Raw genomic sequence first — 27587 nt, 5'->3', positions numbered from 1 at the left:
CATAATCGAAACGTTAATTTAATTTTGAAAATCCCAGAAAATCCTCTTCAATATTCAGCGTTACAAACACGAGGAGCAACGAACGCTTTCGTGCATGGATTTCTAGAGCGCTAAGAGACGACCGATTTCATTGCCGAACGAGAACGTCATAACTGGAATATCCAATCAGAGACGGTTCAGTTTTCGTGACGTACAGCATCAATTTGGCACAACTTCTAAGGCCAATTTCTAGCAAACTATTTTGTACAACGTTAATATAAAATGAATGACTTGCAGTGATACAGTTTAAAATCACATTTTAGGTAAGAGTAGAAATGTTCATTGCTACAGGAATGAATGTTGAAGATCGAGTTGAAAATGACGTGAATAACTGCACTTGCAATATTCTCCATACCTCATAAATGTGATCATGCCCTTAAGAGGACTGAGAAGTTATAACACCAACCTTAAATGACATGCACGGAAAGACGTCCATTAACTCCGAAACTAGCCAACATGCATGAGATGTGGCAATGGGAAGAACGTCACTGCTGAGAGACATGGCTTTCTTCTTTATCAAAAATTTCATCCAGGGTGTTCTCATTTCAATTTGGATGCTTACAATCCGATAGTAGGGTAGATTTAGATTTTGCTATAAGCTTAAATTCGAAACCCAAATCGTGTTGAAATTAATCATGGAAGGAATAGTGTAAATATCGCATGAACTCCACGACTTCGACAAAAGTAAGGGTTTGATTCTGTATTCAGATTTACAGGCTGATGATGTGTGATTGTTATGGAGGTAGCAGAGTGGCGCAGTGGAAGCGTGCTGGGCCCATAACCCAGAGGTCCGTGGATCGAAACCATGCTTTGCTAAAACTTTTGCGCTCGTATTCCATTTTTAATTTATTCCAGTGTTCATAATCACATTACGAGACACCAAAAATCCCAAGCAACGCTCACGTGATGATTCGAAATTGGTCCATTATAATTGCTCATAAACCTTAACCTCTCGCCGATTACCAAACGTGAAGATATATTCCAAACTTTGTCATGATGATCACAAGATATACTCAATTGAAGCTTCCACTCGCAGTTTAGTTGATCAATATGAGCTTTATTCCATCTGTCTTTCGCAGATACTTGCGGTATTAATGGCTTTCGCCTCAATTGCTGCTTCATGTATCCATCACCTTAGAGAAGTTCAACAGAAATTGGTCAATTGCTATTTATTCGACGACCTCCTCTTGGATAAAAACAGCGCCCCCGGGTGGGATCGAACCACCAACCTTTCGGTTAACAGCCGAACGCGCTAACCGATTGCGCCACGGAGGCTAACATTCCATTACCTTGAAAATTTTTGCGCTTTTGATTTCGACGTACGGTATATCGATGAGAGGAAATTATTCATGTAAATACAATGAACACCATATTATTCCTCAGCATGGTTATTTTTCATGAATGTTCTGCGTGATTTACCCCTCTCGTGCGACAAGCAATTTCAATGGCTGTCAAATAAAAGTAGGCGATCCGTGCTGTTGTATTGATGAACGAGATTTCCATAGTCACACTCCCCAACACGAGATTACTAACTTACTCTGAAGATGGTTTCAAATTGTTCATGTAACGTGCGCTTCTTCTTGATACCTGTTATATAACAAAAGGGTAAATCAACTTCCAAAGTTTTATTAGACATTGAACACTTCCACTACTTTTTTTTAATATCATTTTTAAAATCTACACCATCGACAAATAACCCCTGCAATTTCCCACGTTCATGTGCGTTCGTTTTTAGGTAAAAAATCGAGTTTCTAATTTCCGAGCCGAGCGTCGCGCAAAACACAGGTGCGCCATGTTGTGACGTCGTCCTTCGGCTTGTTCTGTCGTCTGCACTTCGAGTTGGCTGCATTTAGTGTTAGGACGTGTCTGTGTTTGCTGGATTGGAAAAGATACGTAACTACTAGAACAGGGAATGGTCGTTTCCACAAAGCAAGCACTAAGTCAGTGCTTTACCACGGTTTTCACTGCTGAGTTAACATTACAAATAAGATTTTTTGTTGCCTTGTGCCGAAACAAGTTTCCATCTTGTGAGTTACAAGAGCAGAGCAGTCCGAATTTTAAAGCTGGTCAGTGTTGTGGATATCACAGTGGAAGAAAAATACTTCACACGCCTTGTTCAAGAAAAACTTTAAGTTAGGAGTAAATTTTATTCATATAGTGCGACCTCTCACATAAGAAATCTAATTTCTGGAATTTTAAAAACTTGAAAGTTAACACCATGTCAAATTTCCCTTGCCATACTTAACTCGCTGCTTCCGCTTCTCTTATCTCAGCTCCATCCAATATCAATTGTGCAAAATATGGAGCTACCGTGAATGCATCTGCACATGTTAGATTGCCGGAATCGGCTTTCGTACATCTCTAGCATGTCATAATCGAAACGTTAATTTAATTTTGAAAATCTCAGAAAATCCTCTTCAATACTCAGCGTTGCAAACACGAGGAGCAACGAACGTTTTCGTGCATGGATCTCTAGAGCGCTAAGAGACGACCGAGTTCATTGCCGAACGAGAACGTCATAACTGGAATATCCAATCAGAGACGGTTCAGTTTTCGTGGCGTACAGCATCAATTTGGCACAACTTCTAAGGCCAATTTCTCGCAAACTATTTTGTACAACGTTAATATAAAATGAATGACTTGCTGTGATACAGTTTAAAATCAGATCTTAGGTAAGAGTCGAAATGTTCATTGCTACAGGAATGAATGTTGAAGATCGAGTTGAAAATGACGTGGATAACTGCACTTGCAATATTCTCCATACCTCACAAATGTGATCAAGCCCTTAAGAGGACTAAAAGTTATAACACCAACCTTAAATGACATGCACGGAAAGACGTCCATTAACTCCGAAACTAGCCAACATGCATTGGATGTGGCATGAAAGACATGACTTTCTTCTTTATCAAAAATTTCATCCAGGGTGTTCTCATTTCAATTTGGATGCTTACAATCCGATAGTAGGGTAGATTTACATTTTGCTATAAGCTTAAATTCGAAACCCAAATCGTGTTGAAATTAATCATGGAAGGAATAGTGTAAATATCGCATGAACTCCACGACTACGACAAAAGTAAGGGTTTGATTCTGTATTCAGATTTACAAGCTGATGATGTGTGATTGTTATGGAGGTAGCAGAGTGGCGCAGTGGAAGCGTGCTGGGCCCATAACCCAGAGGTCCGTGGATCGAAACCATGCTCTGCTAAAACTTTTGCGCTCGTATTCCATTTTTAATTTATTCCAGTGTTCATAATCACATTACGAGACACCAAAAATCCCAAGCAACGCTCACGTGATGATTCGAAATTGGTCCATTATAATTGCTCATAAACCTTAACCTCTCGCCGATTACCAAACGTGAAGATATATTCCAAACTTTGTCATGATGATCACAAGATATACTCAATTGAAGCTTCCACTCGCAGTTTAGTTGATCAATATGAGCTTTATTCCATCTGTCTTTCGCAGATACTTGCGGTATTAATGGCTTTCGCCTCAATTGCTGCTTCATGTATCCATCACCTTAGAGAAGTTCAACAGAAATTGGTCAATTGCTATTTATTCGACGACCTCCTCTTGGATAAAAACAGCGCCCCCGGGTGGGATCGAACCACCAACCTTTCGGTTAACAGCCGAACGCGCTAACCGATTGCGCCACGGAGGCTAACATTCCATTACCTTGAAAATTTTTGCGCTTTTGATTTCGACGTACGGTATATCGATGAGAGGAAATTATTCATGTAAATACAATGAACACCATATTATTCCTCAGCATGGTTATTTTTCATGAATGTTCTGCGTGATTTACCCCTCTCGTGCGACAAGCAATTTCAATGGCTGTCAAATAAAAGTAGGCGATCCGTGCTGTTGTATTGATGAACGAGATTTCCATAGTCACACTCCCCAACACGAGATTACTAACTTACTCTGAAGATGGTTTCAAATTGTTCATGTAACGTGCGCTTCTTCTTGATACCTGTTATATAACAAAAGGGTAAATCAACTTCCAAAGTTTTATTAGACATTGAACACTTCCACTACTTTTTTTTAATATCATTTTTAAAATCTACACCATCGACAAATAACCCCTGCAATTTCCCACGTTCATGTGCGTTCGTTTTTAGGTAAAAAATCGAGTTTCTAATTTCCGAGCCGAGCGTCGCGCAAAACACAGGTGCGCCATGTTGTGACGTCGTCCTTCGGCTTGTTCTGTCGTCTGCACTTCGAGTTGGCTGCATTTAGTGTTAGGACGTGTCTGTGTTTGCTGGATTGGAAAAGATACGTAACTACTAGAACAGGGAATGGTCGTTTCCACAAAGCAAGCACTAAGTCAGTGCTTTACCACGGTTTTCACTGCTGAGTTAACATTACAAATAAGATTTTTTGTTGCCTTGTGCCGAAACAAGTTTCCATCTTGTGAGTTACAAGAGCAGAGCAGTCCGAATTTTAAAGCTGGTCAGTGTTGTGGATATCACAGTGGAAGAAAAATACTTCACACGCCTTGTTCAAGAAAAACTTTAAGTTAGGAGTAAATTTTATTCATATAGTGCGACCTCTCACATAAGAAATCTAATTTTTGGAATTTTAAAAACTTGAAAGTTAACACCATGTCAAATTTCCCTTGCCATACTTAACTCGCTGCTTCCGCTTCTCTTATCTCAGCTCCATCCAATATCAATTGTGCAAAATATGGAGCTACCGTGAATGCATCTGCACATGTTAGATTGCCGGAATCGGCTTTCGTACATCTCTAGCATGTCATAATCGAAACGTTAATTTAATTTTGAAAATCTCAGAAAATCCTCTTCAATACTCAGCGTTGCAAACACGAGGAGCAACGAACGTTTTCGTGCATGGATCTCTAGAGCGCTAAGAGACGACCGAGTTCATTGCCGAACGAGAACGTCATAACTGGAATATCCAATCAGAGACGGTTCAGTTTTCGTGGCGTACAGCATCAATTTGGCACAACTTCTAAGGCCAATTTCTCGCAAACTATTTTGTACAACGTTAATATAAAATGAATGACTTGCTGTGATACAGTTTAAAATCAGATCTTAGGTAAGAGTCGAAATGTTCATTGCTACAGGAATGAATGTTGAAGATCGAGTTGAAAATGACGTGGATAACTGCACTTGCAATATTCTCCATACCTCACAAATGTGATCAAGCCCTTAACAAGCCCTTAAGAGGACTAAAAGTTATAACACCAACCTTAAATGACATGCACGGAAAGACGTCCATTAACTCCGAAACTAGCCAACATGCATTGGATGTGGCATGAAAGACATGACTTTCTTCTTTATCAAAAATTTCATCCAGGGTGTTCTCATTTCAATTTGGATGCTTACAATCCGATAGTAGGGTAGATTTACATTTTGCTATAAGCTTAAATTCGAAACCCAAATCGTGTTGAAATTAATCATGGAAGGAATAGTGTAAATATCGCATGAACTCCACGACTACGACAAAAGTAAGGGTTTGATTCTGTATTCAGATTTACAAGCTGATGATGTGTGATTGTTATGGAGGTAGCAGAGTGGCGCAGTGGAAGCGTGCTGGGCCCATAACCCAGAGGTCCGTGGATCGAAACCATGCTCTGCTAAAACTTTTGCGCTCGTATTCCATTTTTAATTTATTCCAGTGTTCATAATCACATTACGAGACACCAAAAATCCCAAGCAACGCTCACGTGATGATTCGAAATTGGTCCATTATAATTGCTCATAAACCTTAACCTCTCGCCGATTACCAAACGTGAAGATATATTCCAAACTTTGTCATGATGATCACAAGATATACTCAATTGAAGCTTCCACTCGCAGTTTAGTTGATCAATATGAGCTTTATTCCATCTGTCTTTCGCAGATACTTGCGGTATTAATGGCTTTCGCCTCAATTGCTGCTTCATGTATCCATCACCTTAGAGAAGTTCAACAGAAATTTGTCATTTGCTATTTATTCGACGACCTCCTCTTGGATAAAAACAGCGCCCCCGGGTGGGATCGAACCACCAACCTTTCGGTTAACAGCCGAACGCGCTAACCGATTGCGCCACGGAGGCTAACATTCCATTACCTTGAAAATTTTTGCGCTTTTGATTTCGACGTACGGTATATCGATGAGAAGAAATTATTCATGTAAATACAATGAACACCATATTATTCCTCAGCATGGTTATTTTTCATGAATATTTCTGCGTGATTTACCCCTCTCGTGCGACAAGCAATTTCAATGGCTGTCAAATAAAAGTAGGCGATCCGTGCTGTTGTATTGATGAACGAAATTTGCATAGTCACACTCCCCAACACGAGATTACTAACTTACTCTGAAGATGGTTTCAAATTGTTCATGTAACGTGCGCTTCTTCTTGATACCTGTTATATAACAGAAGGGTAAATCAACTTCCAAAGTTTTATTAGACATTGAACACTTCCACTACTTTTTTTTAATATCATTTTTAAAATCTACACCATCGACAAATAACCCCTGCAATTTCCCACGTTCATGTGCGTTCGTTTTTAGGTAAAAAATCGAGTTTCTAATTTCCGAGCCGACCGTCGCGCAAAACACAGGTGCGCCATGTTGTGACGTCGTCCTTCGGCTTGTTCTGTCGTCTGCACTTCGAGTTGGCTGCATTTAGTGTTAGGACGTGTCTGTGTTTGCTGGATTGGAAAAGATACGTAACTACTAAAACAGGGAATGGTCGTTTCCACAAAGCAAGCACTAAGTCAGTGCTTTACCACGGTTTTCACTGCTGAGTTAACATTACAAATAAGATTTTTTGTTGCCTTGTGCCGAAACAAGTTTCCATCTTGTGAGTTACAAGAGCAGAGCAGTCCGAATTTTAAAGCTGGTCAGTGTTGTGGATATCACAGTGGAAGAAAAATACTTCACACGCCTTGTTCAAGAAAAACTTTAAGTTAGGAGTAAATTTTATTCATATAGTGCGACCTCTCACATAAGAAATCTAATTTTTGGAATTTTAAAAACATAAAAGTAAACACCATGTCAAATTTCCCTTGCCATACTTAACTCGCTGCTTCCGCTTCTCTTATCTCAGCTCCATCCAATATCAATTGTGCAAAATATGGAGCTACCGTGAATGCATCTGCACATGTTAGATTGCCGGAATTGGCTTTCGTACATCTCTAGCATGTCATAATCGAAACGTTAATTTAATTTTGAAAATCTCAGAAAATCCTCTTCAATACTCAGCGTTGCAAACACGAGGAGCAACGAACGCTTTCGTGCATGGATTTCTAGAGCACTAAGAGACGACCGAGTTCATTGCCGAACGAGAACGTCATGACTGGAATATCCAATCAGAGACGGTTCAGTTTTCGTGGCGTACAGCATCAATTTGGCACAACTTCTAAGGCCAATTTCTCGCAAACTATTTTGTACAACGTTAATATAAAATGAATGACTTGCAGTGATACAGTTTAAAATCAGATCTTAGGTAAGAGTCGAAATGTTCATTGCTACAGGAATGAATGTTGAAGATCGAGTTGAAAATGACGTGGATAACTGCACTTGCAATATTCTCCATACCTCACAAATGTGATCAAGCCCTTAACAAGCCCTTAAGAGGACTAAAAGTTATAACACCAACCTTAAATGACATGCACGGAAAGACGTCCATTAACTCCGAAACTAGCCAACATGCATTGGATGTGGCATGAAAGACATGACTTTCTTCTTTATCAAAAATTTCATCCAGGGTGTTCTCATTTCAATTTGGATGCTTACAATCCGATAGTAGGGTAGATTTACATTTTGCTATAAGCTTAAATTCGAAACCCAAATCGTGTTGAAATTAATCATGGAAGGAATAGTGTAAATATCGCATGAACTCCACGACTACGACAAAAGTAAGGGTTTGATTCTGTATTCAGATTTACAAGCTGATGATGTGTGATTGTTATGGAGGTAGCAGAGTGGCGCAGTGGAAGCGTGCTGGGCCCATAACCCAGAGGTCCGTGGATCGAAACCATGCTCTGCTAAAACTTTTGCGCTCGTATTCCATTTTTAATTTATTCCAGTGTTCATAATCACATTACGAGACACCAAAAATCCCAAGCAACGCTCACGTGATGATTCGAAATTGGTCCATTATAATTGCTCATAAACCTTAACCTCTCGCCGATTACCAAACGTGAAGATATATTCCAAACTTTGTCATGATGATCACAAGATATACTCAATTGAAGCTTCCACTCGCAGTTTAGTTGATCAATATGAGCTTTATTCCATCTGTCTTTCGCAGATACTTGCGGTATTAATGGCTTTCGCCTCAATTGCTGCTTCATGTATCCATCACCTTAGAGAAGTTCAACAGAAATTGGTCAATTGCTATTTATTCGACGACCTCCTCTTGGATAAAAACAGCGCCCCCGGGTGGGATCGAACCACCAACCTTTCGGTTAACAGCCGAACGCGCTAACCGATTGCGCCACGGAGGCTACATTCCATTACCTTGAAAATTTTTGCGCTTTTGATTTCGACGTACGGTATATCGATGAGAAGAAATTATTCATGTAAATACAATGAACACCATATTATTCCTCAGCATGGTTATTTTTCATGAATGTTCTGCGTGATTTACCCCTCTCGTGCGACAAGCAATTTCAATGGCTGTCAAATAAAAGTAGGCGATCCGTGCTGTTGTATTGATGAACGAAATTTCCATAGTCACTCTCCCCAACAATAGATTACTAACTTACTCTGAAGATGGTTTCAAATTGTTCATGTAACGTGCGCTTCTTCTTGATACCTGTTATATAACAGAAGGGTAAATCAACTTCCAAAGTTTTATTAGACATTGAACACTTCCACTACTTTTTTTTAATATCATTTTTAAAATCTACACCATCGACAAATAACCCCTGCAATTTCCCACGTTCATGTGCGTTCGTTTTTAGGTAAAAAATCGAGTTTCTAATTTCCGAGCCGACCGTCGCGCAAAACACAGGTGCGCCATGTTGTGACGTCGTCCTTCGGCTTGTTCTGTCGTCTGCACTTCGAGTTGGCTGCATTTAGTGTTAGGACGTGTCTGTGTTTGCTGGATTGGAAAAGATACGTAACTACTAAAACAGGGAATGGTCGTTTCCACAAAGCAAGCACTAAGTCAGTGCTTTACCACGGTTTTCACTGCTGAGTTAACATTACAAATAAGATTTTTTGTTGCCTTGTGCCGAAACAAGTTTCCATCTTGTGAGTTACAAGAGCAGAGCAGTCCGAATTTTAAAGCTGGTCAGTGTTGTGGATATCACAGTGGAAGAAAAATACTTCACACGCCTTGTTCAAGAAAAACTTTAAGTTAGGAGTAAATTTTATTCATATAGTGCGACCTCTCACATACGAAATCTAATTTTTGGAATTTTAAAAACTTGAAAGTAAACACCATGTCAAATTTCCCTTGCCACACTTAACTCGCTGCTTCCGCTTCTCTTATCTCAGCTCCATCCAATATCAAATGTGCAAAATATGGAGCTACCGTGAATGCATCTGCACATGTTAGATTGCCGGAATTGGCTTTCGTACATCTCTAGCATGTCATAATCGAAACGTTAATTTAATTTTGAAAATCTCAGAAAATCCTCTTCAATATTCAGCGTTACAAACACGAGGAGCAACGAACGCTTTCGTGCATGGATTTCTAGTGCGCTAAGAGACGACCGATTTCATTGCCGAACGAGAACGTCATAACTGGAATATCCAATCAGAGACGGTTCAGTTTTCGTGACGTACAGCATCAATTTGGCACAACTTCTAAGGCCAATTTCTCGCAAACTATTTTGTACAACGTTAATATAAAATGAATGACTTGCAGTGATACAGTTTAAAATCACATTTTAGGTAAGAGTAGAAATGTTCATTGCTACAGGAATGAATGTTGAAGATCGAGTTGAAAATGACGTGAATAACTGCACTTGCAATATTCTCCATACCTCACAAATGTGATCATGCCCTTAAGAGGACTGAGAAGTTATAACACCAACCTTAAATGACATGCACGGAAAGACGTCCATTAACTCCGAAACTAGCCAACATTCATGGGATGTGGCAATGGGAAGAACGTCACTGCTGAAAGACATGGCATTCATCTTTATCAAAAATTTCATCCAGGGTGTTCTCCTTTCAATTTGGATGCTTACAATCCGATAGTAGGGTAGATTTACATTTTGCTATAAGCTTAAATTCGAAACCCAAATCGTGTTGAAATTAATCATGGAAGGAATAGTGTAAATATCGCATGAACTCCACGACTACGACAAAAGTAAGGGTTTGATTCTGTATTCAGATTTACAAGCTGATGATGTGTGATTGTTATGGAGGTAGCAGAGTGGCGCAGTGGAAGCGTGCTGGGCCCATAACCCAGAGGTCCGTGGATCGAAACCATGCTCTGCTAAAACTTTTGCGCTCGTATTCCATTTTTAATTTATTCCAGTGTTCATAATCACATTACGAGACACCAAAAATCCCAAGCAACGCTCACGTGATGATTCGAAATTGGTCCATTATAATTGCTCATAAACCTTAACCTCTCGCCGATTACCAAACGTGAAGATATATTCCAAACTTTGTCATGATGATCACAAGATATACTCAATTGAAGCTTCCACTCGCAGTTTAGTTGATCAATATGAGCTTTATTCCATCTGTCTTTCGCAGATACTTGCGGTATTAATGGCTTTCGCCTCAATTGCTGCTTCATGTATCCATCACCTTAGAGAAGTTCAACAGAAATTGGTCAATTGCTATTTATTCGACGACCTCCTCTTGGATAAAAACAGCGCCCCCGGGTGGGATCGAACCACCAACCTTTCGGTTAACAGCCGAACGCGCTAACCGATTGCGCCACGGAGGCTAACATTCCATTACCTTGAAAATATTTGCGCTTTTGATTTCGACATACGGTATATCGATGAGAAGAAATTATTCATGTAAATACAATGAACACCATATTATTCCTCAGCATGGTTATTTTTCATGAATGTTCTGCGTGATTTACCCCTCTCGTGCGACAAGCAATTTCAATGGCTGTCAAATAAAAGTAGGCGATCCGTGCTGTTGTATTGATGAACGAAATTTCCATAGTCACACTCCCCAACAATAGATTACTAACTTACTCTGAAGATGGTTTCAAATTGTTCATGTAACGTGCGCTTCTTCTTGATACCTGTTATATAACAGAAGGGTAAATCAACTTCCAAAGTTTTATTAGACATTGAACACTTCCACTACTTTTTTTTAATATCATTTTTAAAATCTACACCATCGACAAATAACCCCTGCAATTTCCCACGTTCATGTGCGTTCGTTTTTAGGTAAAAAATCGAGTTTCTAATTTCCGAGCCGACCGTCGCGCAAAACACAGGTGCGCCATGTTGTGACGTCGTCCTTCGGCTTGTTCTGTCGTCTGCACTTCGAGTTGGCTGCATTTAGTGTTAGGACGTGTCTGTGTTTGCTGGATTGGAAAAGATACGTAACTACTAAAACAGGGAATGGTCGTTTCCACAAAGCAAGCACTAAGTCAGTGCTTTACCACGGTTTTCACTGCTGAGTTAACATTACAAATAAGATTTTTTGTTGCCTTGTGCCGAAACAAGTTTCCATCTTGTGAGTTACAAGAGCAGAGCAGTCCGAATTTTAAAGCTGGTCAGTGTTGTGGATATCAAAGTGGAAGAAAAATACTTCACACGCCTTGTTCAAGAAAAACTTTAAGTTAGGAGTAAATTTTATTCATATAGTGCGACCTCTCACATACGAAATCTAATTTTTGGAATTTTAAAAACTTGAAAGTAAACACCATGTCAAATTTCCCTTGCCACACTTAACTCGCTGCTTCCGCTTCTCTTATCTCAGCTCCATCCAATATCAAATGTGCAAAATATGGAGCTACCGTGAATGCATCTGCACATGTTAGATTGCCGGAATTGGCTTTCGTACATCTCTAGCATGTCATAATCGAAACGTTAATTTAATTTTGAAAATCTCAGAAAATCCTCTTCAATATTCAGCGTTACAAACACGAGGAGCAACGAACGCTTTCGTGCATGGATTTCTAGTGCGCTAAGAGACGACCGATTTCATTGCCGAACGAGAACGTCATAACTGGAATATCCAATCAGAGACGGTTCAGTTTTCGTGACGTACAGCATCAATTTGGCACAACTTCTAAGGCCAATTTCTCGCAAACTATTTTGTACAACGTTAATATAAAATGAATGACTTGCAGTGATACAGTTTAAAATCACATTTTAGGTAAGAGTAGAAATGTTCATTGCTACAGGAATGAATGTTGAAGATCGAGTTGAAAATGACGTGAATAACTGCACTTGCAATATTCTCCATACCTCACAAATGTGATCATGCCCTTAAGAGGACTGAGAAGTTATAACACCAACCTTAAATGACATGCACGGAAAGACGTCCATTAACTCCGAAACTAGCCAACATTCATGGGATGTGGCAATGGGAAGAACGTCACTGCTGAAAGACATGACATTCTTCTTTATCAAAAATTTCATCCAGGGTGTTCTCATTTCAATTTGGATGCTTACAATCCGATAGTAGGGTAGATTTACATTTTGCTATAAGCTTAAATTCGAAACCCAAATCGTGTTGAAATTAATCATGGAAGGAATAGTGTAAATATCGCATGAACTCCACGACTACGACAAAAGTAAGGGTTTGATTCTGTATTCAGATTTACAAGCTGATGATGTGTGATTGTTATGGAGGTAGCAGAGTGGCGCAGTGGAAGCGTGCTGGGCCCATAACCCAGAGGTCCGTGGATCGAAACCATGCTCTGCTAAAACTTTTGCGCTCGTATTCCATTTTTAATTTATTCCAGTGTTCATAATCACATTACGAGACACCAAAAATCCCAAGCAACGCTCACGTGATGATTCGAAATTGGTCCATTATAATTGCTCATAAACCTTAACCTCTCGCCGATTACCAAACGTGAAGATATATTCCAAACTTTGTCATGATGATCACAAGATATACTTAATTGAAGCTTCCACTCGCAGTTTAGTTGATCAATATGAGCTTTATTCCATCTGTCTTTCGCAGATACTTGCGGTATTAATGGCTTTCGCCTCAATTGCTGCTACATGTATCCATCACCTTAGAGAAGTTCAACAGAAATTGGTCAATTGCTATTTATTCGACGACCTCCTCTTGGATAAAAACAGCGCCCCCGGGTGGGATCGAACCACCAACCTTTCGGTTAACAGCCGAACGCGCTAACCGATTGCGCCACGGAGGCTAACATTCCATTACCTTGAAAATATTTGCGCTTTTGATTTCGACATACGGTATATCGATGAGAAGAAATTATTCATGTAAATACAATGAACACCATATTATTCCTCAGCATGGTTATTTTTCATGAATGTTCTGCGTGATTTACCCCTCTCGTGCGACAAGCAATTTCAATGGCTGTCAAATAAAAGTAGGCGATCCGTGCTGTTGTATTGATGAACGAAATTTCCATAGTCACACTCCCCAACAATAGATTACTAACTTACTCTGAAGATGGTTTCAAATTGTTCATGTAACGTGCGCTTCTTCTTGATACCTGTTATATAACAGAAGGGTAAATCAACTTCCAAAGTTTTATTAGACATTGAACACTTCCACTACTTTTTTTTAATATCATTTTTAAAATCTACACCATCGACAAATAACCCCTGCAATTTCCCACGTTCATGTGCGTTCGTTTTTAGGTAAAAAATCGAGTTTCTAATTTCCGAGCCGACCGTCGCGCAAAACACAGGTGCGCCATGTTGTGACGTCGTCCTTCGGCTTGTTCTGTCGTCTGCACTTCGAGTTGGCTGCATTTAGTGTTAGGACGTGTCTGTGTTTGCTGGATTGGAAAAGATACGTAACTACTAAAACAGGGAATGGTCGTTTCCACAAAGCAAGCACTAAGTCAGTGCTTTACCACGGTTTTCACTGCTGAGTTAACATTACAAATAAGATTTTTTGTTGCCTTGTGCCGAAACAAGTTTCCATCTTGTGAGTTACAAGAGCAGAGCAGTCCGAATTTTAAAGCTGGTCAGTGTTGTGGATATCACAGTGGAAGAAAAATACTTCACACGCCTTGTTCAAGAAAAACTTTAAGTTAGGAGTAAATTTTATTCATATAGTGCGACCTCTCACATACGAAATCTAATTTTTGGAATTTTAAAAACTTGAAAGTAAACACCATGTCAAATTTCCCTTGCCACACTTAACTCGCTGCTTCCGCTTCTCTTATCTCAGCTCCATCCAATATCAAATGTGCAAAATATGGAGCTACCGTGAATGCATCTGCACATGTTAGATTGCCGGAATTGGCTTTCGTACATCTCTAGCATGTCATAATCGAAACGTTAATTTAATTTTGAAAATCTCAGAAAATCCTCTTCAATATTCAGCGTTACAAACACGAGGAGCAACGAACGCTTTCGTGCATGGATTTCTAGTGCGCTAAGAGACGACCGATTTCATTGCCGAACGAGAACGTCATAACTGGAATATCCAATCAGAGACGGTTCAGTTTTCGTGACGTACAGCATCAATTTGGCACAACTTCTAAGGCCAATTTCTCGCAAACTATTTTGTACAACGTTAATATAAAATGAATGACTTGCAGTGATACAGTTTAAAATCACATTTTAGGTAAGAGTAGAAATGTTCATTGCTACAGGAATGAATGTTGAAGATCGAGTTGAAAATGACGTGAATAACTGCACTTGCAATATTCTCCATACCTCACAAATGTGATCATGCCCTTAAGAGGACTGAGAAGTTATAACACCAACCTTAAATGACATGCACGGAAAGACGTCCATTAACTCCGAAACTAGCCAACATTCATGGGATGTGGCAATGGGAAGAACGTCACTGCTGAAAGACATGACATTCTTCTTTATCAAAAATTTCATCCAGGGTGTTCTCATTTCAATTTGGATGCTTACAATCCGATAGTAGGGTAGATTTACATTTTGCTATAAGCTTAAATTCGAAACCCAAATCGTGTTGAAATTAATCATGGAAGGAATAGTGTAAATATCGCATGAACTCCACGACTACGACAAAAGTAAGGGTTTGATTCTGTATTCAGATTTACAAGCTGATGATGTGTGATTGTTATGGAGGTAGCAGAGTGGCGCAGTGGAAGCGTGCTGGGCCCATAACCCAGAGGTCCGTGGATCGAAACCATCCTCTGCTAAAACTTTTGCGCTCGTATTCCATTTTTAATTTATTCCAGTGTTCATAATCACATTACGAGACACCAAAAATCCCAAGCAACGCTCACGTGATGATTCGAAATTGGTCCATTATAATTGCTCATAAACCTTAACCTCTCGCCGATTACCAAACGTGAAGATATATTCCAAACTTTGTCATGATGATCACAAGATATACTTAATTGAAGCTTCCACTCGCAGTTTAGTTGATCAATATGAGCTTTATTCCATCTGTCTTTCGCAGATACTTGCGGTATTAATGGCTTTCGCCTCAATTGCTGCTACATGTATCCATCACCTTAGAGAAGTTCAACAGAAATTGGTCAATTGCTATTTATTCGACGACCTCCTCTTGGATAAAAAGAGCGCCCCCGGGTGGGATCGAACCACCAACCTTTCGGTTAACAGCCGAACGCGCTAACCGATTGCGCCACGGAGGCTAACATTCCATTACCTTGAAAATATTTGCGCTTTTGATTTCGACATACGGTATATCGATGAGAAGAAATTATTCATGTAAATACAATGAACACCATATTATTCCTCAGCATGGTTATTTTTCATGAATGTTCTGCGTGATTTACCCCTCTCGTGCGACAAGCAATTTCAATGGCTGTCAAATAAAAGTAGGCGATCCGTGCTGTTGTATTGATGAACGAAATTTCCATAGTCACACTCCCCAACAATAGATTACTAACTTACTCTGAAGATGGTTTCAAATTGTTCATGTAACGTGCGCTTCTTCTTGATACCTGTTATATAACAGAAGGGTAAATCACCTTCCAAAGTTTTATTAGACATTGAACACTTCCACTACTTTTTTTTAATATCATTTTTAAAATCTACACCATCGACAAATAACCCCTGCAATTTCCCACGTTCATGTGCGTTCGCTTTTAGGTAAAAAATCGAGTTTCTAATTTCCGAGCCGACCGTCGCGCAAAACACAGGTGCGCCATGTTGTGACGTCGTCCTTCGGCTTGTTCTGTCGTCTGCACTTCGAGTTGGCTGCATTTAGTGTTAGGACGTGTCTGTGTTTGCTGGATTGGAAAAGATACGTAACTACTAAAACAGGGAATGGTCGTTTCCACAAAGCAAGCACTAAGTCAGTGCTTTACCACGGTTTTCACTGCTGAGTTAACATTACAAATAAGATTTTTTGTTGCCTTGTGCCGAAACAAGTTTCCATCTTGTGAGTTACAAGAGCAGAGCAGTCCGAATTTTAAAGCTGGTCAGTGTTGTGGATATCACAGTGGAAGAAAAATACTTCACACGCCTTGTTCAAGAAAAACTTTAAGTTAGGAGTAAATTTTATTCATATAGTGCGACCTCTCACATACGAAATCTAATTTTTGGAATTTTAAAAACTTGAAAGTAAACACCATGTCAAATTTCCCTTGCCACACTTAACTCGCTGCTTCCGCTTCTCTTATCTCAGCTCCATCCAATATCAAATGTGCAAAATATGGAGCTACCGTGAATGCATCTGCACATGTTAGATTGCCGGAATTGGCTTTCGTACATCTCTAGCATGTCATAATCGAAACGTTAATTTAATTTTGAAAATCTCAGAAAATCCTCTTCAATATTCAGCGTTACAAACACGAGGAGCAACGAACGCTTTCGTGCATGGATTTCTAGTGCGCTAAGAGACGACCGATTTCATTGCCGAACGAGAACGTCATAACTGGAATATCCAATCAGAGACGGTTCAGTTTTCGTGACGTACAGCATCAATTTGGCACAACTTCTAAGGCCAATTTCTCGCAAACTATTTTGTACAACGTTAATATAAAATGAATGACTTGCAGTGATACAGTTTAAAATCACATTTTAGGTAAGAGTAGAAATGTTCATTGCTACAGGAATGAATGTTGAAGATCGAGTTGAAAATGACGTGAATAACTGCACTTGCAATATTCTCCATACCTCACAAATGTGATCATGCCCTTAAGAGGACTGAGAAGTTATAACACCAACCTTAAATGACATGCACGGAAAGACGTCCATTAACTCCGAAACTAGCCAACATTCATGGGATGTGGCAATGGGAAGAACGTCACTGCTGAAAGACATGACATTCTTCTTTATCAAAAATTTCATCCAGGGTGTTCTCATTTCAATTTGGATGCTTACAATCCGATAGTAGGGTAGATTTACATTTTGCTATAAGCTTAAATTCGAAACCCAAATCGTGTTGAAATTAATCATGGAAGGAATAGTGTAAATATCGCATGAACTCCACGACTACGACAAAAGTAAGGGTTTGATTCTGTATTCAGATTTACAAGCTGATGATGTGTGATTGTTATGGAGGTAGCAGAGTGGCGCAGTGGAAGCGTGCTGGGCCCATAACCCAGAGGTCCGTGGATCGAAACCATGCTCTGCTAAAACTTTTGCGCTCGTATTCCATTTTTAATTTATTCCAGTGTTCATAATCACATTACGAGACACCAAAAATCCCAAGCAACGCTCACGTGATGATTCGAAATTGGTCCATTATAATTGCTCATAAACCTTAACCTCTCGCCGATTACCAAACGTGAAGATATATTCCAAACTTTGTCATGATGATCACAAGATATACTCAATTGAAGCTTCCACTCGCAGTTTAGTTGATCAATATGAGCTTTATTCCATCTGTCTTTCGCAGATACTTGCGGTATTAATGGCTTTCGCCTCAATTGCTGCTTCATGTATCCATCACCTTAGAGAAGTTCAACAGAAATTTGTCATTTGCTATTTATTCGACGACCTCCTCTTAGATAAAAACAGCGCCCCCGGGTGGGATCGAACCACCAACCTCTCGGTTAACAGCCGAGCGCGCTAACCGATTGCGCCACGGAGGCTAACATTCCATTACCTTGAAAATATTTGCGCCTTTGATTTCGACGTACGGTATATCGATGAGAAGAAATTATTCATGAAAATACAATGAACACCATATTATTCCTCAGCATGGTTATTTTTCATGAATGTTTTGCGTGATTTACCCCTCTCGTGCGACAAGCAATTTCAATGGCTGTCAAATAAAAGTAGGCGATCCGTGCTGTTGTATTGATGAACGAAATTTCCATAGTCACACTCCCCAACACGAGATTACTAACTTACTCTGAAGATGGTTTCAAATTGTTCATGTAACGTGCGCTTCTTCGTGATGCCTGTTATATAACAGAAGGGTAAATCACCTTCCAAAGTTTTATTAAACATTGAACACTTCCACTAATTTTTTTTAATATCATTTTTAAAATCTACGCCATCGACAAATAACCCCTGCAATTTCCCACGTTCATGTGCGTTCGTTTTTAGGTAAAAAATCGAATTTCTAATTTCCGAGCCGAGCGTCACGCAAAACACAGGTGCGCCATGTTGTGACGTCGTCCTTCGGCTTGTTCTGTCGTCTGCACTTCGAGTTGGCTGCATTTAGTGTTAGGACGTGTCTGTGTTTGCTGGATTGGAAAAGATACGTAACTACTAGAACAGGGAATGGTCGTTTCCACAAAGCAAGCACTAAGTCAGTGCTTTACCACGGTTTTCACTGCTGAGTTAACATTACAAATAAGATTTTTTGTTGCCTTGTGCCGAAACAAGTTTCCATCTTGTGAGTTACAAGAGCAGAGCAGTCCGAATTTTAAAGCTGGTCAGTGTTGTGGATATCACAGTGGAAGAAAAATACTTCACACGCCTTGTTCAAGAAAAGCTTTAAGTTAGGAGTAAATTTTATTCATATAGTGCGACCTCTCACATACGAAATCTAATTTTTGGAATTTTAAAAACTTGAAAGTAAACACCATGTCAAATTTCCCTTGCCACACTTAACTCGCTGCTTCCGCTTCTCTTATCTCAGCTCCATCCAATATCAAATGTGCAAAATATTGAGCTACCGTGAATGCATCTGCACATGTTAGATTGCCGGAATTGGCTTTCGTACATCTCTAGCATGTCATAATCGAAACGTTAATTTAATTTTGAAAATCTCAGAAAATCCTCTTCAATATTCAGCGTTACAAACACGAGGAGCAACGAACGCTTTCGTGCATGGATTTCTAGAGCGCTAAGAGACGACCGATTTCATTGCCGAACGAGAACGTCATAACTGGAATATCCAATCAGAGACGGTTCAGTTTTCGTGACGTACAGCATCAATTTGGCACAACTTCTAAGGCCAATTTCTCGCAAACTATTTTGTACAACGTTAATATAAAATGAATGACTTGCAGTGATACAGTCTAAAATCACATTTTAGGTAAGAGTAGAAATGTTCATTGCTACAGGAATGAATGTTGAAGATCGAGTTGAAAATGACGTGAATAACTGCACTTGCAATATTCTCCATACCTCATAAATGTGATCATGCCCTTAAGAGGACTGAGAAGTTATAACACCAACCTTAAATGACATGCACGGAAAGACGTCCATTAACTCCGAAACTAGCCAACATGCATGGGATGTGGCAATGGGAAGAACGTCACTGCTGAAAGACATGGCTTTCTTCTTTATCAAAAATTTCATCCAGGGTGTTCTCATTTCAATTTGGATGCTTACAATCCGATAGTAGGGTAGATTTAGATTTTGCTATAAGCTTAAATTCGAAACCCAAATCGTGTTGAAATTAATCATGGAAGGAATAGTGTAAATATCGCATGAACTCCACGACTACGACAAAAGTAAGGGTTTGATTCTGTATTCAGATTTACAAGCTGATGATGTGTGATTGTTATGGAGGTAGCAGAGTGGCGCAGTGGAAGCGTGCTGGGCCCATAACCCAGAGGTCCGTGGATCGAAACCATGCTCTGCTAAAACTTTTGCGCTCGTATTCCATTTTTAATTTATTCCAGTGTTCATAATCACATTACGAGACACCAAAAATCCCAAGCAACGCTCACGTGATGATTCTAAATTGGTCCATTATAATTGCTCATAAACCTTAACCTCTCGCCGATTACCAAACGTGAAGATATATTCCAAACTTTGTCATGATGATCACAAGATATACTCAATTGAAGCTTCCACTCGCAGTTTAGTTGATCAATATCAGCTTTATTCCATCTGTCTTTCGCAGATACTTGCGGTATTAATGGCTTTCGCCTCAATTGCTGCTTCATGTATCCATCACCTTAGAGAAGTTCAACAGAAATTGGTCATTTGCTATTTATTCGACGACCTCCTCTTGGATAAAAACAGCGCCCCCGGGTGGGATCGAAACACCAACCTTTCGGTTAACAGCCGAACGCGCTAACCGATTGCGCCACGGAGGCTAACATTCCATTACCTTGAAAATTTATGCGCTTTTGATTTCGACGTACGGTATATCGATGAGAAGAAATTATTCATGTAAATACAATGAACACCATATTATTCCTCAGCATGGTTATTTTTCATGAATGTTCTGCGTGATTTACCCCTCTCGTGCGACAAGCAATTTCAATGGCTGTCAAATAAAAGTAGGCGATCCGTGCTGTTGTATTGATGAACGAAATTTCCATAGTCACACTCCCCAACACGAGATTACTAACTTACTCTGAAGATGGTTTCAAATTGTTCATGTAACGTGCGCTTCTTCTTGATACCTGTTATATAACAGAAGGGTAAATCAACTTCCAAAGTTTTATTAGACATTGAACACTTCCACTACTTTTTTTTAATATCATTTTTAAAATCTACACCATCGACAAATAACCCCTACAATTTCCCACGTTCATGTGCGTTCGTTTTTAGGTAAAAAATCGAGTTTCTAATTTCCGAGCCGACCGTCGCGCAAAACACAGGTGCGCCATGTTGTGACGTCGTCCTTCGGCTTGTTCTGTCGTCTGCACTTCGAGTTGGCTGCATTTAGTGTTAGGACGTGTCTGTGTTTGCTGGATTGGAAAAGATACGTAACTACTAAAACAGGGAATGGTCGTTTCCACAAAGCAAGCACTAAGTCAGTGCTTTACCACGGTTTTCACTGCTGAGTTAACATTACAAATAAGATTTTTTGTTGCCTTGTGCCGAAACAAGTTTCCATCTTGTGAGTTACAAGAGCAGAGCAGTCCGAATTTTAAAGCTGGTCAGTGTTGTGGATATCACAGTGGAAGAAAAATACTTCACACGCCTTGTTCAAGAAAAACTTTAAGTTAGGAGTAAATTTTATTCATATAGTGCGACCTCTCACATAAGAAATCTAATTTTTGGAATTTTAAAAACTTGAAAGTAAACACCATGTCAAATTTCCCTTGCCATACTTAACTCGCTGCTTCCGCTTCTATTATCTCAGCTCCATCCAATATCAATTGTGCAAAATATGGAGCTACCGTGAATGCATCTGCACATGTTAGATTGCCGGAATCGGCTTTCGTACATCTCTAGCATGTCATAATCGAAACGTTAATTTAATATTGAAAATCTCAGAAAATCCTCTTCAATACTCAGCGTTGCAAACACGAGGAGCAACGAACGCTTCCGTGCATGGATTTCTAGAGCGCTAAGAGACGACCGAGTTCATTGCCGAACGAGAACGTCATAACTGGAATATCCAATCAGAGACAGTTCAGTTTTCGTGGCGTACAGCATCAATTTGGCACAACTTCTAAGGCCAATTTCTCGCAAACTATTTTGTACAACGTTAATATAAAATGAATGACTTGCAGTGATACAGTTTAAAATCAGATCTTAGGTAAGAGTCGAAATGTTCATTGCTACAGGAATGAATGTTGAAGATCGAGTTGAAAATGACGTGGATAACTGCACTTGCAATATTCTCCATACCTCACAAATGTGATCAAGCCCTTAAGAGGACTAAAAGTTATAACACCAACCTTAAATGACATGCACGGAAAGACGTCCATTAACTCCGAAACTAGCCAACATGCATTGGATGTGGCATGAAAGACATGACTTTCTTCTTTATCAAAAATTTCATCCAGGGTGTTCTCCTTTCAATTTGGATGCTTACAATCCGATAGTAGGGTAGATTTACATTTTGCTATAAGCTTAAATTCGAAACCCAAATCGTGTTGAAATTAATCATGGAAGGAATAGTGTAAATATCGCATGAACTCCACGACTACGACAAAAGTAAGGGTTTGATTCTGTATTCAGATTTACAAGCTGATGATGTGTGATTGTTATGGAGGTAGCAGAGTGGCGCAGTGGAAGCGTGCTGGGCCCATAACCCAGAGGTCTGTGGATCGAAACCATGCTCTGCTAAAACTTTTGCGCTCGTATTCCATTTTTAATTTATTCCAGTGTTCATAATCACATTACGAGACACCAAAAATCCCAAGCAACGCTCACGTGATGATTCGAAATTGGTCCATTATAATTGCTCATAAACCTTAACCTCTCGCCGATTACCAAACGTGAAGATATATTCCAAACTTTGTCATGATGATCACAAGATATACTCAATTGAAGCTTCCACTCGCAGTTTAGTTGATCAATATGAGCTTTATTCCATCTGTCTTTCGCAGATACTTGCGGTATTAATGGCTTTCGCCTCAATTGCTGCTTCATGTATCCATCACCTTAGAGAAGTTCAACAGAAATTTGTCATTTGCTATTTATTCGACGACCTCCTCTTGGATAAAAACAGCGCCCCCGGGTGGGATCGAACCACCAACCTTTCGGTTAACAGCCGAACGCGCTAACCGATTGCGCCACGCAGGCTAACATTCCATTACCTTGAAAATATTTGCGCTTTTGATTTCGACATACGGTATATCGATGAGAAGAAATTATTCATGTAAATACAATGAACACCATATTATTCCTCAGCATGGTTATTTTTCATGAATGTTCTGCGTGATTTACCCCTCTCGTGCGACAAGCAATTTCAATGGCTGTCAAATAAAAGTAGGCGATCCATGCTGTTGTATTGATGAACGAAATTTCCATAGTCACACTCCCCAACAATAGATTACTAACTTACTCTGAAGATGGTTTCAAATTGTTCATGTAACGTGCGCTTCTTCTTGATACCTGTTATATAACAGAAGGGTAAATCACCTTCCAAAGTTTTATTAGACATTGAACACTTCCACTACTTTTTTTTAATATCATTTTTAAAATCTACACCATCGACAAATAACCCCTGCAATTTCCCACGTTCATGTGCGTTCGTTTTTAGGTAAAAAATCGAGTTTCTAATTTCCGAGCCGACCGTCGCGCAAAACACAGGTGCGCCATGTTGTGACGTCGTCCTTCGGCTTGTTCTGTCGTCTGCACTTCGAGTTGGCTGCATTTAGTGTTAGGACGTGTCTGTGTTTGCTGGATTGGAAAAGATACGTAACTACTAGAACAGGGAATGGTCGTTTCCACAAAGCAAGCACTAAGTAAGTGCTTTACCACGGTTTTCACTGCTGAGTTAACATTACAAATAAGATTTTTTGTTGCCTTGTGCCGAAACAAGTTTCCATCTTGTGAGTTACAAGAGCAGAGCAGTCCGAATTTTAAAGCTGGTCAGTGTTGTGGATATCACAGTGGAAGAAAAATACTTCACACGCCTTGTTCAAGAAAAACTTTAAGTTAGGAGTAAATTTTATTCATATAGTGCGACCTCTCACATACGAAATCTAATTTTTGGAATTTTAAAAACTTGAAAGTAAACACCATGTCAAATTTCCCTTGCCACACTTAACTCGCTGCTTCCGCTTCTCTTATCTCAGCTCCATCCAATATCAAATGTGCAAAATATGGAGCTACCGTGAATGCATCTGCACATGTTAGATTGCCGGAATTGGCTTTCGTACATCTCTAGCATGTCATAATCGAAACGTTAATTTAAATTTGAAAATCTCAGAAAATCCTCTTCAATATTCAGCGTTCCAAACACGAGGAGCAACGAACGCTTTCGTGCATGGATTTCTAGAGCGCTAAGAGACGACCGATTTCATTGCCGAACGAGAACGTCATAACTGGAATATCCAATCAGAGACGGTTCAGTTTTCGTGACGTACAGCATCAATTTGGCACAACTTCTAAGGCCAATTTCTCGCAAACTATTTTGTACAACGTTAATATAAAATGAATGACTTGCAGTGATACAGTTTAAAATCACATTTTAGGTAAGAGTAGAAATGTTCATTGCTACAGGAATGAATGTTGAAGATCGAGTTGAAAATGACGTGAATAACTGCACTTGCAATATTCTCCATACCTCACAAATGTGATCAAGACTAAAAGTTATAACACCAACCTTAAATGACATGCACGGAAAGACGTCCATTAACTCCGAAACTAGCCAACATGCATTGGATGTGGCATGAAAGACATGACTTTCTTCTTTATCAAAAATTTCATCCAGGGTGTTCTCATTTCAATTTGGATGCTTACAATCCGATAGTAGGGTAGATTTACATTTTGCTATAAGCTTAAATTCGAAACCCAAATCGTGTTGAAATTAATCATGGAAGGAATAGTGTAAATATCGCATGAACTCCACGACTACGACAAAAGTAAGGGTTTGATTGTGTATTCAGATTTACAAGCTGATGATGTGTGATTGTTATGGAGGTAGCAGAGTGGCGCAGTGGAAGCGTGCTGGGCCCATAACCCAGAGGTCCGTGGATCGAAACCATGCTCTGCTAAAACTTTTGCGCTCGTATTCCATTTTTAATTTATTCCAGTGTTCATAATCACAGTACGAGACACCAAAAATCCCAAGCAACGCTCACGTGATGATTCGAAATTGGTCCATTATAATTGCTCATAAACCTTAACCTCTCGCCGATTACCAAACGTGAAGATATATTCCAAACTTTGTCATGATGATCACAAGATATACTCAATTGAAGCTTCCACTCGCAGTTTAGTTTATCAATATGAGCTTTATTCCATCTGTCTTTCGCAGATTCTTGCGGTATTAATGGCTTTCGCCTCAATTGCTGCTTCACGTATCCATCACCTTAGAGAAGTTCAACAGAAATTTGTCATTTGCTATTTATTCGACGACCTCCTCTTAGATAAAAACAGCGCCCCCGGGTGGGATCGAACCACCAACCTTTCGGTTAACAGCCGAACGCGCTAACCGATTGCGCCACGGAGGCTAACATTCCATTACCTTGAAAATATTTGCGCTTTTGATTTCGACGTACGGTATATCGATGAGAAGAAATTATTCATGAAAATACAATGAACACCATATTATTCCTCAGCATGGTTATTTTTCATGAATGTTCTGCGTGATTTACCCCTCTCGTGCGACAAGCAATTTCAATGGCTGTCAAATAAAAGTAGGCGATCCGTGCTGTTGTATTGATGAACGAAATTTCCATAGTCACACTCCCCAACACGAGATTACTAACTTACTCTGAAGATGGTTTCAAATTGTTCATGTAACGTGCGCTTCTTCTTGATACCTGTTATATAACAGAAGGGTAAATCACCTTCCAAAGTTTTATTAGACATTGAACACTTCCACTACTTTTTTTTAATATCATTTTTAAAATCTACACCATCGACAAATAACCCCTGCAATTTCCCACGTTCATGTGCGTTCGTTTTTAGGTAAAAAATCGAGTTTCTAATTTCCGAGCCGACCGTCGCGCAAAACACAGGTGCGCCATGTTGTGACGTCGTCCTTCGGCTTGTTCTGTCGTCTGCACTTCGAGTTGGCTGCATTTAGTGTTAGGACGTGTCTGTGTTTGCTAGATTGGAAAAGATACGTAACTACTAGAACAGGGAATGGTCGTTTCCACAAAGCAAGCACTAAGTAAGTGCTTTACCACGGTTTTCACTGCTGAGTTAACATTACAAATAAGATTTTTTGTTGCCTTGTGCCGAAACAAGTTTCCATCTTGTGAGTTACAAGAGCAGAGCAGTCCGAATTTTAAAGCTGGTCAGTGTTGTGGATATCACAGTGGAAGAAAAATACTTCACACGCCTTGTTCAAGAAAAACTTTAAGTTAGGAGTAAATTTTAATCATATAGTGCGACCTCTCACATAAGAAATCTAATTTTTGGAATTTTAAAAACTTGAAAGTAAACACCATGTCAAATTTCCCTTGCCATACTTAACTCGCTGCTTCCGCTTCTATTATCTCAGCTCCATCCAATATCAATTGTGCAAAATATGGAGCTACCGTGAATGCATCTGCACATGTTAGATTGCCGGAATCGGCTTTCGTACATCTCTAGCATGTCATAATCGAAACGTTAATTTAATTTTGAAAATCTCAGAAAATCCTCTTCAATACTCAGCGTTGCAAACACGAGGAGCAAAGAACGCTTTCGTGCATGGATTTCTAGAGCGCTAAGAGACGACCGATTTCATTGCCGAACGAGAACGTCATAACTGGAATATCCAATCAGAGACGGTTCAGTTTTCGTGGCGTACAGCATCAATTTGGCACAACTTCTAAGGCCAATTTCTCGCAAACTATTTTGTACAACGTTAATATAAAATGAATGACTTGCAGTGATACAGTTTAAAATCAGATCTTAGGTAAGAGTCGAAATGTTCATTGCTACAGGAATGAATGTTGAAGATCGAGTTGAAAATGACGTGGATAACTGCACTTGCAATATTCTCCATACCTCACAAATGTGATCAAGCCCTTAAGAGGACTAAAAGTTATAACACCAACCTTAAATGACATGCACGGAAAGACGTCCATTAACTCCGAAACTAGCCAACATGCTTTGGATGTGGCATGAAAGACATGACTTTCTTCTTTATCAAAAATTTCATCCAGGGTGTTCTCATTTCAATTTGGATGCTTACAATCCAATAGTAGGGTAGATTTACATTTTGCTATAAACTTAAATTCGAAACCCAAATCGTGTTGAAATTAATCATGGAAGGAATAGTGTAAATATCGCATGAACTCCACGACTACGACAAAAGTAAGAGTTTGATTGTGTATTCAGATTTACAAGCTGATGATGTGTGATTGTTATGGAAGTAGCAGAGTGGCGCAGTGGAAGCGTGCTGGGCCCATAACCCAGAGGTCCGTGGATCGAAACCATGCTCTGCTAAAACTTTTGCGCTCGTATTCCTTTTTTAATTTATTCCAGTGTTCATAATCACAGTACGAGACACCAAAAATCCCAAGCAACGCTCACGTGATGATTCGAAATTGGTCCACTATAATTGCTCATAAACCTTAACCTCTCGCCGATTACCAAACGTGAAGATATATTCCAAACTTTGTCATGATGATCACAAGATATACTCAATTGAAGCTTCCACTCGCAGTTTAGTTGATCAATATCAGCTTTATTCCATCTGTCTTTCGCAGATACTTGCGGTATTAATGGCTTTCGCCTCAATTGCTGCTTCATGTATCCATCACCTTAGAGAAGTTCAACAGAAATTGG

The 27587-nt window shown here is 39.6% G+C and overlaps 11 non-coding genes across 11 annotated transcripts; all 11 read right to left on the bottom strand.

Annotated features, from left to right (window-relative positions):
* Positions 1-1240: 1240 nt before the first annotated feature.
* On the bottom strand, positions 1241-1314 carry TRNAN-GUU (transfer RNA asparagine (anticodon GUU)). Its single transcript has one exon. It is a non-coding gene; the product is annotated as a tRNA-Asn (tRNA).
* A 2315-nt stretch (positions 1315-3629) lies between these two features.
* TRNAN-GUU (transfer RNA asparagine (anticodon GUU)) lies at positions 3630-3703 on the bottom strand. The gene has a single exon. It is a non-coding gene; the product is annotated as a tRNA-Asn (tRNA).
* Positions 3704-6029: 2326 nt separating this feature from the next.
* TRNAN-GUU (transfer RNA asparagine (anticodon GUU)) lies at positions 6030-6103 on the bottom strand. The gene has a single exon. It is a non-coding gene; the product is annotated as a tRNA-Asn (tRNA).
* Positions 6104-8430: 2327 nt separating this feature from the next.
* TRNAN-GUU (transfer RNA asparagine (anticodon GUU)) lies at positions 8431-8504 on the bottom strand. The gene has a single exon. It is a non-coding gene; the product is annotated as a tRNA-Asn (tRNA).
* Positions 8505-10838: 2334 nt separating this feature from the next.
* Positions 10839-10912, bottom strand: TRNAN-GUU (transfer RNA asparagine (anticodon GUU)). The gene has a single exon. It is a non-coding gene; the product is annotated as a tRNA-Asn (tRNA).
* Positions 10913-13247: 2335 nt separating this feature from the next.
* Positions 13248-13321, bottom strand: TRNAN-GUU (transfer RNA asparagine (anticodon GUU)). The gene has a single exon. It is a non-coding gene; the product is annotated as a tRNA-Asn (tRNA).
* Positions 13322-15656: 2335 nt separating this feature from the next.
* On the bottom strand, positions 15657-15730 carry TRNAN-GUU (transfer RNA asparagine (anticodon GUU)). Its single transcript has one exon. It is a non-coding gene; the product is annotated as a tRNA-Asn (tRNA).
* Positions 15731-18065: 2335 nt separating this feature from the next.
* On the bottom strand, positions 18066-18139 carry TRNAN-GUU (transfer RNA asparagine (anticodon GUU)). Its single transcript has one exon. It is a non-coding gene; the product is annotated as a tRNA-Asn (tRNA).
* Positions 18140-20474: 2335 nt separating this feature from the next.
* On the bottom strand, positions 20475-20548 carry TRNAN-GUU (transfer RNA asparagine (anticodon GUU)). Its single transcript has one exon. It is a non-coding gene; the product is annotated as a tRNA-Asn (tRNA).
* A 2315-nt stretch (positions 20549-22863) lies between these two features.
* Positions 22864-22937, bottom strand: TRNAN-GUU (transfer RNA asparagine (anticodon GUU)). Its single transcript has one exon. It is a non-coding gene; the product is annotated as a tRNA-Asn (tRNA).
* Positions 22938-25241: 2304 nt separating this feature from the next.
* TRNAN-GUU (transfer RNA asparagine (anticodon GUU)) lies at positions 25242-25315 on the bottom strand. Its single transcript has one exon. It is a non-coding gene; the product is annotated as a tRNA-Asn (tRNA).
* Between the last annotated feature and the right edge of the window lie 2272 nt (positions 25316-27587).

The sequence above is a fragment of the Lepisma saccharinum genome, chromosome 16 (genome assembly GCF_977018435.1).
Source record: "Lepisma saccharinum chromosome 16, izLepSacc3.1, whole genome shotgun sequence".
NCBI classification, from domain to species: Eukaryota; Metazoa; Arthropoda; class Insecta; order Zygentoma; family Lepismatidae; genus Lepisma; species Lepisma saccharinum.
This window is presented reverse-complemented; position numbering and strand designations above follow the sequence as displayed.